We start from the raw sequence: 18932 nt of genomic DNA on the forward strand, positions 1-18932 counted from the left end.
GTCTCCATGTCTCTCTCCCTCCCTGTGTCTCTCACTCCTTGTCTCCCTCCCTCCCTCCCAGGTCTGACACTCCATCCCTCCTGCCCAGGTCTCCCTGTCTCTCTCTCTCCCTCCCTCTCTCCCTGGTCTCCCTGTCTCACTCCATCCCTCCCTCCCAGGTCTCTCTTTCTCCCTCTCTCCCTCACTGGTCTCCCTGTCTCCCTCCCTCCCACGTCTCCCTGTCTCCCTTCCTCCCTCCCTCACAGGATTCCCTGTCTCCCTCCCTCCCTCCCTCCCTCCCTCCCTCCCTCTGTGCCAGGTCTCCATGTCTCCATCCCTCCCTCCCACGTCTCCCTGTCTCCCTCTCTCCCTCTCTCTCTCCCTCCCTTCCTCCCTCCCTCCCAGGCCACCCTCCCTCCCAGGTCTCCCTCTCTCCCTCCGTCTCTCTCTCGCTCCCAGGTCTGCTTCTCTCCCTCCCTCCCTCCCTCCCTCCCTCCCTCCCTCCCAGCTCTCCCTGTCTCCCAGCTCTCCCTGTCTCCCTCCCTCCCTCCCTCCCTCCCTCCCTCCCAGGTCTCCCTCTCTCCCTCTCTCCCTCCCTCTCCCTCCCTTCCTTCCTCCCTCCCAGGTCTCCTTGCTTCCCGCTCTCTCTCACAGGTCTCCATGTCTCTCTCCCTCCCTGTCTCTCTCACTCCTTGTCTCACTCCCTCCCTCCCAGGTCTCTCACACTCCATCCCTCCCGCCCAGGTCTCCCTGTCTCTCTCTCTCTCCCCCTCCCTCCCTCCCAGGTCTCCCTGTCTCCCTCCAACCCTCCCTCCCAGGTCTCACTCCCTCCCTCACTCCCACATCTCCCTGTCTCCCTCCCTCCCACGTCTCCCTGTCTCCCTTCCTCCCTCCGTGACAGGTCTCCATGTCTCCATCCCTCCCTCCCACATCTCCCTGCCTCCCTCCCTCCGAGTTCTGCAGGTCTCAATGTCTCCTTCCCTCCCAGGTCTCCCTGTCTCCCTCCCTCCCACGTCTCCCTGTCTCCCTTCCTCCCTCCCTCACAGGTTTCCCTGTCTCCATCCCTCCCTCCCACGTCTCCCTGTCTCCTGCTCTCTTTCTCTCTCTCCCTCCCTTCCTCCCTTCCTCCCAGGCCACTCTCCCTCCCTCCCTCCCAGGCCTCCCTCTCTCCCTCCGTCTCTCTCTCCCTCACAAGTCTGCTTCTCTCCCTCCCTCCCAGGTCTACCAGTCTCCCTCCCTCTCTCAGAGATCTCCCTGTCTCCCTCACAGGTCTCCCTGTCCACCTTCCTCTCTTCCTCCCTCCCAGGTCTCCCGGTCTACCTGTCTCCCTCCCTCCCTCCTTCCCTGGTCTCCCTCCCTCCCTCCCACGTCTCCCTGTCTCCCTCTCTCCCGCTCTCTCTCCCTCCCTTTCTCCCTCCCTCCCAGGCCACCCTCCCTCCCTCCCTGGTCTCCTTCTCTGCCTCCGTCTCTCTCTCCCTCCCAGGTCTGCTTCTCTCCCTCCCTCCCTGGTCACCCTGTCTCCCTCCCTCCCACGTCTCCCTGTCTCCCTTCCTCCCTCCCTCCCTCCCTCCCTCCCTCCCTCCCTCCCTCCCTCTGTGCCAGGTCTCCATGTCTCCATCCCTCCCTCCCACGTCTCCCTGTCTCCCTCTCTCCCTCTCTCCCTCTCTCTCTCTCCCTCCCTTCCTCCCTCCCTCCCAGGCTACCCTCCCTCCCAGGTCTCCCTCTCTCCCTCCGTCTCTCTCTCGCGCCCAGGTCTGCTTCTCTCCCTCCCTCCCTCTCTCCCTCCCGTCTCCCTGTCTCCTTCCCTCCCACGTCTCCCTGTCACCCTTCCTCCGTCCCTCCCTCCCTCCGAGTTCTCCAGGTCTCCCTGACTCCAACCCTCCCTCCCAGATCTCCCGGTCTCCCTCTTTCCCTCCCTCCTTCCCAGGTCTCCCTGTCTCTCTCCCTCTCTCCATCCCAGGTTTCCTTGTCTCCTTCTCAGCTTCCCGCCCAGGTCTCCCTCCCTCCCTCCTTCCCTCCCACCCTCCCAGGTCTCCTTGCGCTCCTCGCTCTCTCCCTCCCTCCCTCCCTCCCTCCCTCCCTCCCTCCCTCCCTCCGAGGTCTCCTTGCCTCCCTCCCTCCCTCCTAGGTCTCCTTTTCTCCCTTCTCCCTCCCAGGTCTCCCTGTCTCCCTCCCTCCCTCCCTCCCTCCAAGGTCTACCTGTTTCCTTGTCTTCCTTCCTCTCTCTGAGGTCTCGCTGTCTCCCTCCCAGGTCTCCCTGTCTCCCTCCCTGTCTCCCTCCCTGGTTTACCTAATTCCCTCCCTCCCTCCCTCCCTCCCTCCCTCCCTCCCAGGTCTCCCGGTCTACCTGTCTCCCTCCCTCCCAGGTCTACCTGTTTCCTTCCCTCCCTCCCTCCCAGGTCTGCCTCTCTCCCTCCCAAGTCGGTCTCCCTCCGTCCCAGGTCTCCCTCCCTTCCTTCCTCCATTCCTCCCAGGTCTCTCCATCTCCCAGGTCTCCCTCCTTCCCTCCCTCCGAGGTCTTCCTCCCAGGTCTCCCTCCCCCCGCCTCCTAGGTCTCCTTTCTTCCAGGTCTCCCTCCCTCTCTACCTCCCAGGTCTATCTCCCTCCCTCCCTCCTCCCAGATCTCCCTCCCTCCCTCTCTTCCAGATCTCCCAGATCTCCCTCCTTCCCAGGTCTGTCTGTTGCCTTTTGTCCTGCATTTACAGATAAAAGGACCTTCCTCTGTCTATCGATTTAAGAACTTAAGAACATAGCATACTTTATCTATCTTTTCCTGAGGGTCACACCCCTACACCTCCGTTTTTTGTTTTAGAATCATAGCTTTTAGGGTATCATAGGTCTTTTCAATAATTGCCTGACCCATGGGGAGACTGAGGTATACCCGTCAGATGTTGAATACCCCACTGTTGAAAAAAAATGGGTTGCATGGGCCCCATATCTTGGCCCATTATCTGTTTTAATCATTTTTGGAACTCCTAATTTCGCAAAAGCTGACAGAAGATGTTTACACACATACTTTGCCTTTTCTCCTGCATGAACAGATGCAAAAATGCAATCAGAAAACGTATCAACTGAAACATAGACATAGCAAAGTTTTTTGAATTCTGGCAAATGTTTAACAAACAATCCTTTAAGTCTATTACTATTAATGTCCGTGACTGGAGGAGCATCGTTGGAGATGGTAATCCTGGTTGAAGTGCTCCCATATCTTCCATGACTTCATTCATTTTTCTCAGATCATATAACAGTCTCCATTTTCCATTGCTTTTCTTGTTTACAAACACCGGAGAGTTCCAGGGCTAGTCGTGGGAACAATATGCCTCGCTTTATGTTGTTAAGCAACTCGGCCTTTGGGCCCTGCATATCCTATTCCTCCCAGATTGAAAGGAAAGATCTGGCTCCTTTTCAGGGCCTATAGGGCCTGGATCAAAAGGAACGTTCAGGTCACCAGGGGGCATAACAGCAAAGGCCTGCGATGGCAGTAGCAGCGGAGGGGCCGATGGCACAGCAGGCACATCAGTAAACGAGCCCGCAGCTCCCTCACTGTCTGGCAAACCACACGTTTCCGATTGTGGTCCCACATGGCTCTTTAAGGCCTCAGAGACTGCTCGCCAGGTGCCGAGCAATCCCGCCGCAACCCTGTCGTTTTTAGTAGCAGAGTCCCACACCTTGATCTCAATTTGGTCCCACGTTTCAGGATCATAAACTGTCTGATTTTTAATAAAGGGAATAAGCTGTAAGGTTACCAGGACACTTTTTGTTTCTAAGGCCATATGATTCCCCATAGCGCGCAACTGCTTACCTTCGGCCAGTGAGGGGCAGTTGTGTGCGCGGGTCCGCTTCTCTCAGCTTGAGCTTCTTTCCAGCTCCGGTGCGCCAATTTCCAGTGACTTTCTATATGAGCTTCTTTGAGCGGTTTGCTGAGTTTGGCCGAACCTGTCTTCATGAGGTGATCAATGTCCCTGTTCCTATCCTTGTCCCTGTTCTGCTAGCCTGTCCCTATTTCTTCTTTTTTTTTTTTTTGGTCCCTGTTCTGTTAGCCTGTCCCTGTTCCTGTTCTTCAGGTTGTCCCTCTTTGTTTTCTTCATGTCCCTGTTTGGGAACCATTTGGGGCGTAATGACCACAACGACACCAGGGTTCTTTTAGGATCAGTAACTGCTACTTCTTTATTGATGACATAACATCATTCTCCATGTTGCATCTTCTGCTGAGGACAGGCTCCCTTCTTATACTATTTGCCCCACAGCAGTCCTTTTCCACTAACTATTCATTGGTCAACAACTTTGCCTGGCAACAGCAAACACCCAGCAACTTCCATGCCTTAGCAGCTGGAGAACAAGCAACCCCAGACAACAAGGCGTCTCCTGAATCACCCTTCTTTGTTCCCTCTAAACTCTTTGCATTCCTGATGGCCTCATCTTTAAGACTCCTATGTTATCACCAACCATGGGGCTTGTTGACCCCCATGGCCACACTCCCACACACCCCCACTTTATTTGCAGTCAAACAGGCATGACAAGAAGCCAGCTTGTCTGAACAGGGAATTCCAGACCGATGTGGAACACAAAAACGGAAGAATGCATGAAAGTGGAAACAGGGAAAGGCAACCACAGGAAACAGAGGGGGAATGAGTGCATCCCAGACGTGTTGGGATGAATTTAAGGGAAGTCAAAGCAATAGGCATGAGTTGGAATGGGAGAACGTTATGGAGGACAAAAATTAAAGCGCTTCTACATGTGAATGGCAGTGAGTACCCCAGCCATATCATCTGCGCCTCAGTCTTTGTTAACAAGTTCTGCTACTGGGCCTACCTGGTCTCTGTATATAGGAGCAGATTTTGGAGGGGAGAGAGATACTATCCACAGCAGGGGAGAATGAATGACTTAGTTAAACTGGATGTGCACAAGTCCTTGAGACCATACAGAATGAAGGCATTGCCTCCTGTCAGTGAGGGGTTGAAGAAACTGCCTTATGTCATTGTGAAGTTATTTTTTGTGTCACTGGAATAGTTAAAGTAACTGAGGGAGAATCCTGGTGACAGCAAAAAGCCAAGTTTCAGCCATATCCCTAAAAGGTGGAGAATGATTATGGGAACTAAGGTTTGATCACTCTTCTCTGTCTCTGAAAACAAATTTCCAGGCACGTGGGCAGGAAAATGACTGGGAACAGGTTTACCAAGGTTAAATTTTGGTAGACCAACCTAATTTCATTTTTTATTTTGAGGTGATGAGTTCTGTGGACAACAGGAAGGCAGATAAAGTGGTTTACCTTGATATTAGCAAAGCTTCTGATGCAGTCTCACACAGTATCTTTCTGTTCAAGGTCAGGAGATGTGGACTGTGTGTGGGAACTCTAAGGTGGGTGAAAAACTGGCTGGACTGTCAGTCTGAAAGGGCTGTTGTCAAGGATGAAAAGTCTTACTGGATGTCAGGTGTGAATTATATTCTTCAAGGCTGCTGGTCAGAGGGACTTCAACAGACAGGAGTGGGCTGAGAGCAAACGTGTGGCTTTCTACAGTCAAATGTGAAGTCCTGTGCCAGGGTGAGAAACAGCCCCATATGTGGTGGCAGGCTGGATTAGAAAGTTGCCATGTATCTCCTTATATCTTGCTGCAGGTTTTAACAAGAGGTTCTGGCTAAGAAAGGAGAGAGGGGAAGAAGAGGCAGCTAATATTTCTGTAATTGAAAAAGGGGGGAAAAAAGGCAAAATAGAGAATCAATATTTATGACTTGGTGAAAAAGGCTGATTTCTCTTAAAGCCATTGGTGTTTGTAAGACTGTAGAGTATCAGATAGGAAGAGACTTCTGAAATCCATGACTCTCAGCTGTTGCTATTCTAAGCAAAAACACTAGGCATTTCCAAATTATTATTTGTTTTCCACAAGCATAGAGGTGATGAAGTGATTCTTGACAAAGTTTGCAGATATAGAGAGTTTGGCAAATATGAGATTATTTGCTGCTCCAGTGGCTGATGTCAGAAGTGCTTTAGTACTGCAGTCAGAATGTTGTGATCCTTGGCCAACTCATTACCCATGCAAGCAAAGTGTAGTCAATTCATGAGCTTTGGCAATAAAGCCTAGAAAAGGATTGTTTCTACGGAGTAAATTGCTGGGGGTAAATTACCTTTGTTCGAGCTCTGTTGCTAACTCAGTATGAAGTATATTTTGCTTCAGATTATAAATTAAAACAAAGTAGTTCTAACCCATTGTAAGAAAGCATTACAAGTCTCCATACGTAAAACACTGGTCTGTTAAATCTGCTGTCGTATTAACAGTTAAAGGATCTTGCCTCTATCACTAAGGCAGCAAAGTTATATAAATATTTTAACAGGTATTTCTGTTGTGGTGCTTCGATAAATTGCTCATTGAAATGGTTTAAATGAACATGCTGAAAGCCCATCAAACTGAATGTAGTATTTAGTGGTTTGAGACACAAGAAAAGGAAACAACAAAAGTTTGGTAGAGCTTTGCTGAGAAGTGATAATACAGCTTTAAACATTATTTTTAGCTATAAAGCTATTAGGCAAAGAAATGCTTATCAGACTTCTATGCATAAGTGTATAATGTGAAAGGCATTATAAGGCTCTAAGGGCCTTATGGGACCTATATGGAACTCATAGCATCACATAACTGAATGCACCCTATACTAGCGTGAGCTACGAGATGTGCGAAAAGATTCTGATCGTTGTATAGGTGAGCAGCTTATCTGCTGGAGCACTGGCTGCTCCAGTGCCGGGACACCAGAGCCAATAGTGTGGAATTAGAAGGCAGGGAAGCCAGGAGGTTGGGATCCCTTGCTGGAGATGCAGGCATTGACAAAGCAATTGGAGATGGAGCACCACCTTACAGCCTCTGGAGGCATCTCTTGTCAGCTGTGAAGGAAAGGTATCCCTTCAAGGAAGAACTTGTATGTCTACCAGGCAAGTGGACCACTATGGAGAAAATGTGAAAAAACTTCAAAGCTCACAGAGTAATGGAGCATTGTGTTTCTGGTCTTGTCATAACAGAAGGGAAGTTTGGCATGGGTTCAGAGCAATATCTTACTCTTGTTTATCCCAGGTCAAACAATGCAACCAACGCTGTGCTCCTGTAGTACAGAGTTTTAAGAAATAGGGACAGTTTATGACATTCTTGAGAACGTTCAAGAGCATAACTTTTAGACGATCTTGCAAATGATGGCTCTAACTTCTAGAACAGAAATACTGAAGGTCATGTCCTAGAGCATGTCAAAGGGAAAAAGCTATTTCCTCTGGGTTTCCAGTAAGGTTTCAAAACTGATTTACGATCTTACTGTCAAGAAGTACTAAAAATTGCAGGTCATTTATAGATGTATGTTGAATTTTAATTCAATAATAATGCGAATCTTAAAGACCTCAAAACCTTAACTCCATGTAAACATGCTCTCTATGAGCACGAATATATGCTTATTCTAAATCCATTCACCTTCCAGTGCTTTTGCTAGGAAGGAAAACAATAAGCATGTCTACAATATGAAATACTACAAAAATAGGGTTAGATTAGCTCTGCAAAGGTCATCTTTTTCATCTCTGTGAAGACAGACAAATCCATTTAATTCAAAGAATACTTGTTTAACCTTACTTTAAAGTCTTCCAGAGAAAGAAATCAAGTTGTTTTTTTAAGCACTGAAATAAATTGCCTCACTATCCTATTAGAAACTTCTTTGAAACCTAAATGTCCTTTATTACAGAGTAAGTCTATCCTTCTCATCCTACCTGCTACAGCTATTATGAAAAGACATAGTGAATATACTGAACGCATATTTAAATAGCAAGCTAAAGAATGCAAATGAACATGATAAATATAGAGAACGTTGTTCTCCCAAGCCTTCCCGTCTCTTCTCTTCATTCATGCCTCTTTCTTTTCACCAGAAAGGCAACTCTATCAGTCATCCTCCACGGGGCATTTATTAACCTTCTATGCTACATGCTTTTTACTCCACTCAGACTGTTACTTGGCCGTCACTGTTTCTTCACATCAGAGACACGCTGTTAAACCTTAAAACCTCCATAGATAGGTAGGAAATCTATAGATAGAACTTCTATGGACATGCAGGCAAGAACAGTCACAGAGATGTTTGGCCTTTTTTCTTCCCACAGATACATTACTGTCCTGGTTCCAGTTAGGACAGAGTTAATTTTCCTCCTAGTAGCTGGTAGGGTGCTATGTTTTGGATTAGGATGAGAAGAGCGCTGATAACATGCTGATGTTTTAATTGTTGCAGAGCAGTGCTTACACCAAGCCAAGGACTTTTCGGCTTCTCGCTCTGTCCTGCCAGCGGGCAGGCTAGGGGTGCAGCAGGAGCTGGGAGGGGACAGACCCAGGACAGCTGACCCAAACTGGCCAAAGGGGTATTCCATACCATCTGACGTCATGCTAAACAATATATAGGGGTGGCTGGCCGGGGTGGGGGGCCGGCTGCTCGGGGATAGGCTGGGCATCGGTCAACGGGTGGTGAGCAATTGCATTGTGCATCACTTGTTTCGTACACATTATTATTAGTAGTACTATTATCATTATTATTATTATTATTGTTATTATTACTTTCCTGTCTTAATAAACTGTCTTTATCTCAACTCACAGGCTCCACTTTCCCGTTTCTCTCCTCCATCCTAGAGAGGGAGGGGGGAGGGTGAGCGAACGAGCGAACGGCTGTGTGGTGTTTAGCTGCCGGCCGGGTTAAACCACAACAATTACCTCTGCAGATTACAGGTAGCTCACAACTGCCTTTCTCAGCCCTGCCATATTCCATACTGCTCTTTATTACCTGATGTGTTTTTAGATTAAATCACACATCTTCACAGCTTTCCTGTTGTTCTTTCTCTAGACTAGTTCACTGTTCAAAACAGTTCTCGTGTGTGCTCTCTATCCATCTGAATGTAACACTGCCAAAAAATTTGTTCATGTTTGCATAATCAAATTGTACCAGGACACTGTCAAAAAGCATACCCTCAAAGAACTCTACGGTACTTTTCGTTTGGACATTGGACCAATAACATTCAAAAGAGACAATATTATTTTGGGATATAAATTATGTACACACAGTTGATACTAGCAGAATAGCGTCTTTCAAGGACATTTTTATTTCCATTTATATTTGTTTAGTTTGGATAAGGCTGTTTTTCATTAAGCATACACTTTCAAAAATAATTGAAATTCTGAAGTTATGACATTCTTACGTTACAGTGTCTGGTAAGATAGTACTGGTACTCTACTGCAGCTACTGACAATGCTATTTTACTGCCAGGTGTATAGGCAGCTGTTTCCATATTTTCCTTGTTTAGAATTAAGTTTAAGAGTCTTCCTGGACATCAGATATAAAGGCAATTTGGCCCATTATAAAAAATATATATATTTTATTAATCCTTTTATTTAGGAACAGGTATAACCAAGTGTGCGAATTTTACCACAGAACCTTCTCAAAATGTAACAGTAAAACAAAAAATAAATGAGGGCAGCAGACAGATTAAATTTGATCTGCTACTAGTCATCCAGCTTTTTCTTCCCCCCCCTTTTTTCTTTTTCCCACCTTGCTGTCCATAAGAGACTAGTTTCAGTTTCATTACGAAAACACCAAACAGGATGAATCTGAATTTTTCTGACCTACCTTTTTGTAGGTATCACGTATTGTTTTCCACATTGTGATAGTTTGTCCTGGTTTCAGCTAGGATAGAATTAATTTTCCTCCTAGTAGCTGTTAGGGTGCTACGTTTTGGATTTAGGATGAGAAGACTGTTGATAACACAGTGATGTTTTAATTGTTGCAGAGCAATGCTTACACCAAGCCAAGGACTTTTCAGCTTCTCGCTCTGTCCTGCCAGAGGGCAGGCTAGGGGTGCAGCAGGAGCTGGGAGGGGACAGGCCCAGGACAGCTGACCCAAATTGGCCAAAGGGGTATTCCATACCATCTGACGTCATGCTAAACAATATATAGGGGTAGCTGTCCGGGGTGGGGGAGCTGGCTGCTCGAGGATAGGCTGGGCATCGGTCAGCGGGTGGTGAGCAATTGCATTGTGCATCACTCGTTCCGTACACATTATTATTAGTAGTACTATTATTATTATTATTATTATTTTCCTTTCTTTTCTGTTTTAATAAACTATCTCTATCTCAACCCACAGGCTTTCATTTCTTTCTGATTCTCTCCCACATCCCAGCCATCCCAGAGAGGGAGGGGAAGGGTGAGTGAACAGCTTTGTGGTGCTTAGATGCCGGCCGGGTTAAACCACAACAGTCCTTTTGGCGTCCAACGTGGGGCTCGAAGGGTTGAGATAACAACAGATCCAACCAGAGTGTGTTAAACCAAAATTGGCATAAGTATTAGACCTGCTTAACAGTTGCTAGTCACAATGTTTATTGCTTTGATCTCAGCTCTGCTGTGCCTGTTTTCCAAATTGAGTTATATAGTTATATAGTACGTTACTTACTGTATGTGCTCCCTGTCGTGATGTTTACACTTTCCGGGCCCTGGTTTAAGATCATTATTTTACTGTACGGTATAACAATGGCTTATGATATGATGAAATTTCTGGTCATGAGACTAACCTGGTATTTGTACTCAGCACTGTCGTCGACTCTGTACTTTGGAAACCATATCTCAGAAACTATTAGCAATTACACCTATTGCCTTTTTTCGTGAGGGAGCCAATCTGTGGAGGGGCTAGGGGGAGCTATTTTTTCCTACTTGGTCACTCTATTTTTCCTACTTGTTCACTCTCCCTTTCTCCTTCACCTCCCTCTTATCCCCCAAGCTAGTTACGGTAGTTCTTCAAGATTTTGAATATCCTTGGGATGTTCAGACCAGCATGTTGTTATTGTTATGTCTCCTGAATGTGCTTCAGGTTTTGTTTAAGGTTAAACAACTACTTAGGAATCTCATCCAGAGAGCTGTCCTGAGGCGGGATGGTTATGAGTGGCAGGGAGTGTGGGAGGATATGGGCAGGTTTCTAGAGCAGTGGTCACCTCCAGTGCCTTGGACATTCACCCCTGAACAACTGCAAAATCCTAAAAAGCTGGCAGAATGCTTGAAAAAAAGGTGTCATGACTCTGGCAGTTCCAAAGTGACACAAATCACTGTAGCGTGCTGGGGTCTGGCCTATGCCTGTTGAACTGCAATCGATGCCAATATAACCCTAGTGACAGACTGCGGCCACTCTGTGGTGGTTTTACCGTGCTAGGCAGCTGAACACCACAACCGCTCTCTCAGTCCCCCTCCTTAGATGAGGAGGGGAAGAAGTAAAGGAAAGAACAACTCACGGGTTGAGATAAGGATGATTTAATTAAAGGAAAAAAAAGAAATAATTATTAAGGAAAGGTTATTATTAATTAAACAATTTAACTAAACAATTTAACTAAACAACAGTTTAACTAAAGGGGGAAAAAAAAAGGAGAGGGGAAAAGGGTGGGGGAAAGGGAAAAAAAAAACAAACAAGTAAAGGCTATGTGGAAGTGCAGAGGAAAGAAATTACTCTCTACTTCCCACAAATGAGCGATGCTTGACCATGTCCTTGAAGCAGGGCCTCAACGCACGTAGCCGGTGTTCGGGAGGACAGACGTTTTCACAACGAGAGCCCACCCCTCCCCTCTTCTTCCTTTTTCCACCTTTTATTGCTGAGTGTGACATCATATGGTATGGAATATCCCTTTGGTTGGTTTAGGTCAGCTGCCCTGGTGATTTTCCTTTCTCACATCTTTGCCCACCCCTAGGGGGGTTAGAGAGAGTCCTGATGCTGTGCCAGCACTGCTCAGCAGCAGACACAACACTGGTGTGATACCATTGCTGTTGTAGCTACGAGTGCAGAGCACAGCACTGTATGGGCTGCTGCAGGGAAAGTTGACATCCCAGCCAGATCCAGTACAGATGGAGGAAACAGAACAGTAGACAAAACTGTGTAAAAGTAATGGTAAGGGTATAATGGGATAGAAGGAAAGGGCAGTAATTTGTACATCAGAGTGTTTGTTTCAGACTCTCTTCCTTGTGCTTCTCCTACTAGATGCTGCTGGCCCATGGTTATACCCTGACATTGTCTGGGGGTACTGGAGGCCAGAGAGCACACAGGGGTCATGTTAGTGCATTCTTCTCCTGCCTCTGTGACTTCTTGTCTTGTGTTTCTCATGCACTGGCTTTCCAGAATAGGAATCTGGAAAGGCAACAGCACAAATCTTCCTGGCACAGCCTTGTTTTCCCATTTTTTTTCTGTGCTGTAGAACCTTCCCTCAGCCATTGACAAGGCTATGTAAGTCTAAGATTAACATCAAATTATGGGATGTTAAGCAAAGCAATATTTCTGCTATATGTTGTTCTTACGATGGTCCAGAACTGTGAGGAGTTTGTGCCCACCCCCCACCCCCCACCCCTTCAGAGCCCTAGCAATACCCAGTGGGAGGCCCAGCATTTGTAAGACTCTTCCCTGTTCTTGAAAGAATTAGAACCATCCACACTCCAAAACAGCAGTGGTGTAGAGATATATTTGACTCAATATTGGGAAATAAAATAAAATAAAAAAGTTCTGTTTCCTCCAATCCGGGAAAAGTGTCAAGATGCAAAGCAAAAATGCATTTATTCCTGTGTGTTTTCTCTTGTTCTTGGTCGCCCAGCTGTTACATTCACTCTCATTCTATAGCTTTTATTTCCTTTCACAGTTGTGTATAAAGAAACAGCTACCTCCCTCTATTCAAATGTGGACAAATGATATCCCAAAGTATTTGCCTTCTGGCCAGTCCATAATCACTTCCAAGATTCCTGGGCGACTGGGGTTTCCTGTTCGAGCCTGCAGAGTAATCAGTGCAACCCACTTGCTCCATGTAGCATCAGTTGCATGATGTGTAGAGGGGACCCTTCCTTTGAACATCCAGCCTAGTACCGGCAGTCGGGGTGCCAGGAGGAGCTGCGCTTCAGTACCGACCACTTCCGAAGCAGATCGTGTTTCTTTTTTGCTAGTTGGTGGAGGCATAGCTGTTATTTTGTTGATCACATCCATTGGGATTTGAAAACATCCATCTTGCCATTTTATTCCTAAAAACTGGATCTGTTTGTAAAGATGGGGCGGAAGATAAGTTCTCTTTAAGTTGGTAGAACTCTTCAAAAAGTTTCTCCACAGCCGAGGCGCACGCCTGTAGGGAAGAGGAGAGACTTTCTTCGTACTGCCGGAGTTGTTTAGCCACTTCATCCCCTGTGGGTTCCTCATGGTCCTTCCAGGCCATTATTGCCAATGAGCTGGCATATGATGAGGGTGCGCTCCGTACAAACTTCCGCCACATGGGTCGTGTACACTGGACTTCATCTGGATCTGTGGATATTTGTGCATCGTTTAGGTCCTTATAAATTATCTCCCGTACGGCTAATTCCCTCAGGTACTGAATTCCCTTCTCCATGGTGGTCCACTTGCCTGGTAGACATACAAGATCTTCCGTGAAGGGATACCTTTCCTTCACAGCTGACAGGAGACGCCTCCAGAGGCTGCGAGATCGTGCTCCATCTCCAATTGCTTTGTCAATGCATGCGTCTCTAGGAAGGGATCCCAGCCGCCTGGCTTCTCTGCCCTCTAATTCCACACAATTGGCTCCGGTGTCCCAGCACCGGAGCAGCCAGGTGACAAGCTGCTCACCTATGCAGCGACCAAAATCTTTTCGCACATCTCGTAGCTCACGCTGGTATAGGGTTCAGGTAGTTACTGTTGATTTTTCGACATCCTCATCCTCATCTTCAACCTCCTGCACCTTTGATGGCCCAGCCTCGTCTATACCAAGACCTGGCAGAAGACTGTCTGCGTTCTAAATGACCTGAGTCTCTATACCATTTTTTCACCTTGTCTACAGGGGCAACTTGCACTGCTACAGCTCGTTTCTCTGACCCAGCCACAGGAGTGGGAGAGGCTGCAGGAGCTGGAGCTGCTGCAGAGGCTGGAACTGGAACAGCTGCAGGAGCTGGAACTGGAGCGGCTGCAGGAGCTGGAGCGGCTGCAGGAGCTGGAACTGGAACAGCTGCAGGAGCTGGAGCTGGAGCAGCTGCAGGAGCTGGAGCAGCTGCAGGAGCTGGAACTGGAACAGCTGCAGGAGCTGGAACGGCTGCGGGAGCTGGAACTGGAACAGCTTCAAGAGCTGGAACAGCTGCAGGAGCTGGAACTGGAACAGCTGCAGGAGCTGGAGCGGCTGTGGGAGCTGGAGCGGCTGCAGGGTCTGTCACTAGGTTGATAGTAGCATCAATTGCAGCTCGATAGGCACAAGCCAGACCCCAGCACGCTACAGTGATTTGTGTCACTTTGGAACTGCCAGAGTCATGACACCCTTTTTTCAAGCATTCTGCCAGCTTTTTAGGATTTTGCAGTTGTTCAGGGGTGAATGTCCAAAACACTGGAGGTGCCCACTGCTCTAGAAACCTGCCCATATCCTCCCACACTCCCTGCCACTCGCAACTATCCCGCCTCAAGACAGATCTCCGGATGAGATTCCTAAGTAGTTGTTTAACCTTAAACAAAACCTGAAGCGCATTCAGGAGACATAACAACAAGAACATGCTGGTCTGAGTACCCCAAGGATATTCAACATCTCGGAGAACCACCGTAACTAGCTCGGGGGATAAGAGGGTGGTGAAGGAGAAAGGGAGAGTGAACAGGTAGGGAAACATGTCTTCCCCTGTCCCCTTCACAGATTGGCTCCCTAACGAAAACAGGCAATAGGTGTAATTGCTAATAGTTTCTGAGATATGGTTTCCAAAGTATAGAGTCGACGTCAGTGCTGAGTACAAATACCAGGTTAGTCTCATGACCAGGAATCTCATCATTTCATAAGCCATTGTTACACCGCACAGTACCATAACAATCTTAAACCAGGGCCCGGAAAGGATAAACAGCGCGACAGGGAGCACATACAGAAAGTAACGTGCTATAAAACTCAGTTTGGAAAACAGGCACAGCAGACCTGAGTTTAGAGCAATCAACATTGTTACTAGCAACTACTAGGCAGCTCTAATACTTGCACCAATTTTGGTTTAACACACTCTGGTCAGATCTGTCGTTATCTCAACTCTTCGAGCCCCACGTTGGGCGCCAAAAGGACAGTTGTGGTTTAACCCGGCCGGCATCTAAGCCAAACACAGCTCACCCTTCCCCTCCCTCTCTGGGATGGCTGGGATGTGGGAGAGAATCAGAAAGAAATGAAAGCCTGTGGGTTGAGATAGAGATAGTTTATTAAAACAGAAAAGAAAGGAAAATAATAATAATGATCACAGAATCACAGAATCGTCTAGGTTGGAAGAGACCTCCAAGATCACCTAGTCCAACCTCTGACCTAACACTAACACGTCCTCCACTAAACCATATCACTAAGTTCAACATCTAAACGTCTCTTAAAGACCTCCAGGGATGGTGACTCAACCACTTCCCTGGGCAGCCTATTCCAATGACTAACAACCCTTTCAGTAAAGAAGTTCTTCCTAATATCCAACCTAAACCTCCCCTGGCACAACTTTAGCCCATCCCCCCTCGTCCTGTCACCAGGCACGTGGGAGAATAAACCAATCCCCTATCTCGCTACAGCCTCCTTTAAGGTACCTATAGAGAGCGATAAGGTCGCCCCTGAGCCTCCTCTTCTCCAAGCTGAACAATCCCAGCTCCCTCAGCCGCTCCTCGTAAGACTTGTTCTCCAGACCCCTCACCAGCTTTGTCGCCCTTCTCTGGACTCTCTCGAGCACCTCCATGTCCTTCTTGTAGTGAGGGGCCCAAAAGTGAACACAGTACTCGAGGTGCGGCCTCACCAGAGCTGAGTACAGGGGGACAATCACCTCCCCAGGCCTGCTGGCTACACTGTTTCTTATACAAGCCAGGATGCGGTTGGCCTTCTTGGCCACCTGGGCACACTGCTGGCTCATATTCAGCTGACTATCAACCAGTACTCCCAGGTCCTTCTCTGCCAGGCAGCTTTCTAACCACTCATCTCCCAGCCTGTAGCTCTGCTTGGGGTTGTTGCGCCCCAGGTGCAGGACCTGGCACTTGGCCTTGTTGAACTTCATACAGTTGACCTCAGCCCATCGGTCCAGCCTATCCAGATCCTCCTGCAGAACCTTCCTACCCTCGAGCAGATCGACACACGCACCTAACTTGGTGTCGTCTGCAAACTTACTGAGGGTGCACTCAATCCCCTCATCCAGGTCATCGATAAAGATATTAAAGAGAACTGGCCCTACTACTGAGCCCTGGGGGACTCCACTAGTGACCGGTCTCCAACTGGATTTGACTCCATTCACCACAACTCTTTGGGCCCGGCTATCCAGCCAGTTTTTAACCCAACGAAGCATATGCCAGTCCAAGACAAGAGCAGCCAGTTTCTTGAGGAGAATGTTGTGGGAAACGGTGTCAAAAGCCTTACTGAAGTCAAGGTAGACCACATCCACAGCCTTTCCCTCATCCACTAAGTGCATCACTTTGTCATAGAAGGAGATCAGGTTGGTCAAGCAGGACCTGCCTTTCATAAACGCATGCTGACTGGGCCTGATTGCCTGGTTGCCCTGCAAGTTCCGCGTGATGACACTCAAGATAATCTGCTCCATGAGCTTCCCTGGCACTGAGGTCAAACTAACAGTCCTATAGTTTCCTGGGTCTACCCTCCGGCCTTTCTTGTAGATGGGTGTCATGTTTGCTAGCCGCCAGTTGACTGGGACCTCCCCTGATAGCCAGGACTGCTGATAAATGATGGAAAGCGGCTTGGCCAGCTCTTCCACCAGTTCTCTCAGCACCCTCGGGTGGATCTCATCCGGCCCCATCGACTTGCGTACATCCAAGTGCTGTAGCAGGTCACCAACCATTTCCTCGTGGACTCTGAGGGCCACATTCTGCTCCCCATCCCCTTCCACCAGCTGAGGGTACTGGTGTCCTGGTTCCAGTTAGGACAGAGTTAAGTAGCTCATAGTAGCTGGTAGGGTGCTATATTTTGGATTAGGATGAGAAGAGCCTGAAGTTCAGCCTGGAGAAGAGAAAGCTCCAGGGAGACCTTGTAGCGGCCTTCCAGTACCTAAAGGGGGTACAGGAAAGCTGGGGAGGGACTCTTTGTCAGGGGGTGTAGGGATAGGACAAGCAGTAATGGTTTTTAACTAAAAAAGAAAAAAATCTGTTTAGATTATATATTTGGAAGAAACTCTTTACTCTGAGGGTGGTGAGGCACTGGAACAGGCTGTCCAGAGAAGCTGTGGATGCCCCATCCCTGGAGGTTGGACAAGGACCTGGACAACCTGATCTAGTGGGTGGCATCCCTGCCTATGGCAGGGGATTGGAACTGGGTGATCTTTCAGATCCCTTCCAACCTGAGCCATTCTATATTAATTAAAACAGTTTCATGTGTTTGCATGCTTTAGGATGGCATAATTCAAAGAAATTAGTAAGCTTATGAATAAAGTGTATTTCTCCTTGATATAAGCAGGAAAAATGCAGAAATTAAAATTTCTGTTCTGAGAAACTTTTAACAGTTCCCTTCTTCACTTCAAGTGTCACAAATGATATTGATAAAATGAATACTTCACAGGGTTGGAACTCATGGGAAAGAAAATCTTCACCACTGATGTTAATTTAATTAAAGCAAGTAGTCTGTGGACTGGGAACAAATTAGGTAATAGTAGACGTTGCTCAGAAAAGCAAAAGACGTTGCTCTGACTAGGTAGCCAGAATACTAGCTTGCACTGTGAAAATTCCTGAGGGAATCAGGTTTCCCTGGCTCACAGTTCAAGTTCAGAGCAGTAGACAAGTACCATGAATATTTCTTTTCCAGTATAGTGCATAACCTGTTGCTAAAAAAATCATTAAGTGGTTTGTGGTAGAATTACTTGCCTCTGAGTTCTATTTCCTTCCTCCTACTTTTTTCCCTTTTTTACTAGAATTTATGAGGGATGTGGAAAATGTAAAATACCACCTGTTTATGTTAATACAGTGTGTGGAGCCCATGTTATCTTTGAAAATTATTTATATAATTCTCATAAACTTGCTTTAAGTGTATTCCTTGTTAATAAAATATTTTACCAGGAGTATGGCATAGATTGATAAACTATTGCAAAATAGTTTTTTTCCATTCCCACTTTAATTTTGTATTTTTTATTTCTATATTTGTTTTAATTTCAGGACATTTAACATATGATGAGTTTCTCACAATGGCATATATGTTAAAAATGTACCTATCAGCTGAGCCATCTGTCTTTCAGAACTATCTCTGGTTAAACTGATAGTCAAATACATATTTGTTTATTTTAGCACTGGAAAACCAAGAAAGGATGGGCCTTATTTGTTCCATCAGTGTCTTCTGTGTCATATCTGTTCAGCTCAGTGATTACTGTCAGTAAAGTGGCATTTAAAAGAAGAGCTGAGTTGAAGAGTGAGTAGAAATGCAATTTGCGTTCTGTGCTGCCTCACATATAACAAAGAAAACTGGCAGCTTAACACAAATTCTTTGCTTGACCTTAGCAGTGGAGCAGAAAGAATACAGCTCTTTTTTTCTTACACTGAGACTTCCATCCAAATGAGTGCATCTTAATGGAGAAGCCACTCATACAGGAATATGTGGGGAGGGGAGAGAAACTGGGAAAAATCAGATGCATTTGAAGAAAGAAAACTGCATTTGTTCCTGACTGTCTCTTTGAAATGATCATAGACTGCCTTGAACCCTTTTTTCTGCTCTACCCACTCAAATATCTGTGTTAAAAGGGTTAAAGAAGTGAATAGTTAAATGGGATGGAGCAGAGTGAGGGAAAGGCATAAATATTACTCTTGTATTTTCTGTGGATTTTAGAAATATCAAATAGTCTTCTATTCAGCAGATTTTATAACAGGATTTGTAACAGTTTGAAAGACAAAGAACCTCAAGGATGTTTGGAGTTTGATACATTATGGAAAGGAATACCTAACAGGGTAAATGTTCCTGGGTTACAACAAGGTTTCCAAAGTTTATGGCATAAGT

Source organism: Anser brachyrhynchus (genome assembly GCF_964034855.1).
Source record: "Anser brachyrhynchus genome assembly, chromosome: W".
NCBI classification, from domain to species: domain Eukaryota; kingdom Metazoa; phylum Chordata; class Aves; order Anseriformes; family Anatidae; genus Anser; species Anser brachyrhynchus.